Genomic DNA, 2,248 nt, shown 5'->3' with positions numbered 1-2,248 from the left:
GTGTCCTTCCGCTGTGGTTTGAATGTGAACTGTTTCCAACAGGCTCATGCGTTTGAACTCAGTCGCTAGGTAGTGGTGCTTTCTAGGGAGGTTGTGGAACCTTCCGGTAATAGTTGGTGGGCCCAGGGCTCCGGGAATGCAGCTTGATGTTTGCAGGCTAGCTCTGCTTCTTCCTGAAGGCTGAATGCTCTGATCGCTGGCCCATAGGGATACAAGAGGCCACACACCACGGATGGAGCCCCAGCTGTCTCGCCTTCCCCATTGTGATGAACTCTGTACCCCCAGAGCCAAAATGACCCTTCCTACCCTTCTGCCCTTAAGTTGTCATTGTCTCATTGATGAGAAAAGAAACCAAGAGACCTTCTTGGTCTCGAATGGCTACTATTGTGCCCTCTTTTGGTATCTACATATGAGAGTGTTGTATTTGCCTTTCTGTGCCTGGTTCTTTTCAGTTAACATAAGGTCCTCTGCTCCCATTCATGTGATCAGTAAAAGGATTCGGTCCTTTGTGATGACACAATAATATTCCATTGCATATATGCACTGCATTGTCCTTAGTCGCTGTAAATGGACACCTTAGACACTTTCATTTCTTGGTTATTATGATAGTTTGACACTAATTCAAATTTTAATTACATTTGTTTAGTTATTGATTTGGGGTGGTACATGCTATGGGGTACGTGTGTGTGTGTGTGTGTGTGTGTGTGTGTGTGTGTGTGTGTGTGTGTGTGTAGGTAACAGAGCAGCTTTCAGGAGTTGGTCCTCTCCTCTCTTCCTGCGGAGCTTGGAGATCTAACTCAGGTTACCAGGCTTGGCAGCAAGCACCTTTACGGACCGGGTAATCTCGTCAGTGACTAGGACTAAACTTTTGGTCTCCTCTGTATGTAGACTCACCGAACAATGAAGGGAGCACGCTTGTTTTGGGTTTTTATATTGAATTCCTAAAACACACGGTAACTCTTTTTGGGTTTGCCAGGCAAGACCGGAGTAGTCGGGCTGGGGATGTAGGGCTGGGGATGTCGGGCTGGGGATGTAGGGCTGGGGATGTAGGTCAGGCGTTAGAGTGCTTGCTGACCACGTATGAAACTTTGGGGTTTGATCCTCCGCGCGGCATAAAACAGGTGTGGTTTTACCGTATACCTGCGATCCCAGCATTGAGGAGGGGAAAGTGGGAGGATTGGGAGTTTAGGGTCGTTACTGGCTACATAGTTAGTTCAAGGTTATTGGGCCATATGAGACCCATCGCCCCGTTCCCCCCCAAAAAAATTAAAACATCACACACCAAACTTTTTTAAATTTTATAACTCTTTTAACAACAAAATTAAAAATTAAAAGACAAAAAAGTAAGTGTGGGGACTGGAGAGATGGCTCAGTGGTTAAGAACATCGGCCATTCTTCCAAAGGGCCCGGGTTTAATTCCCAACACCCACATGGCCACTCACAGTTGTCTGTAACTCCAGTTTCAGGGGACTGGCATCCTCACACAGACATATATGCAGGCAAAACCCCAATGTACATAAAAAATAAATAAATCTTTTTTTAAAAAAATTAAAGTGTTTGTGTGTGTGTGTGTGTGTGTGTGTGTGTGTGTGTGTGTGTGTGTATTTTGCCAGAGAAAACTGAAGGCCAGTGGGTGAGGCACTGGCTGCGAACCTGATGACCTGAGTTCAACACTGGAACCCATGTAAAGGTGGAAGGAGGGAGAGGAGTCCACAAAGCTGTCCCCTGGCCTCCGCATGTGTGCAGTGGCATGAGCACACACTCCCATACACACATGCACACAACACACAATAATGGTAAAATCATAAAACATGAATTGATAGCGACACCGAAGAAAGAATTCTTCTGTTGGAAGCAGAGGCCTGTGCTCTTGATGGAGAAACTGAGGAAAGCGTGTAAGCAGCAGAAGGAAGCAAAGGGAATGAACAAATGGGAAAGAGTGGCCATCTACGCAAACACTTTATCACCATTTAAATTACTTTTCTGGTGCACATTAGTGGCTGCAAAAGTTAGCTATACTTATTTCCCTTGCAAGGTTCTGTTCATATACAAGTATTGCTTATAATGGTTAAAGCGGCAGACCTGAGAAAAAAATGCACTGGACAGGGCGTCTCCCTAGCTTCTTCTCTGAAAGGACACGTGGCCTGGTTAGCCCCATCCTAAGAGGAAGGTGCTGTGTGCATATCTACCCTTTCCGTTTCAAAAACATAGTCTGTTCTGAATTTGGAAGCACAGCTGTCCCCATGGT

The sequence above is a fragment of the Peromyscus maniculatus genome, chromosome 9 (assembly GCF_049852395.1).
Source record: "Peromyscus maniculatus bairdii isolate BWxNUB_F1_BW_parent chromosome 9, HU_Pman_BW_mat_3.1, whole genome shotgun sequence".
Classification (NCBI taxonomy): Eukaryota; Metazoa; Chordata; class Mammalia; order Rodentia; family Cricetidae; genus Peromyscus; species Peromyscus maniculatus.
Note: the sequence above shows the minus strand (reverse complement) of the source record.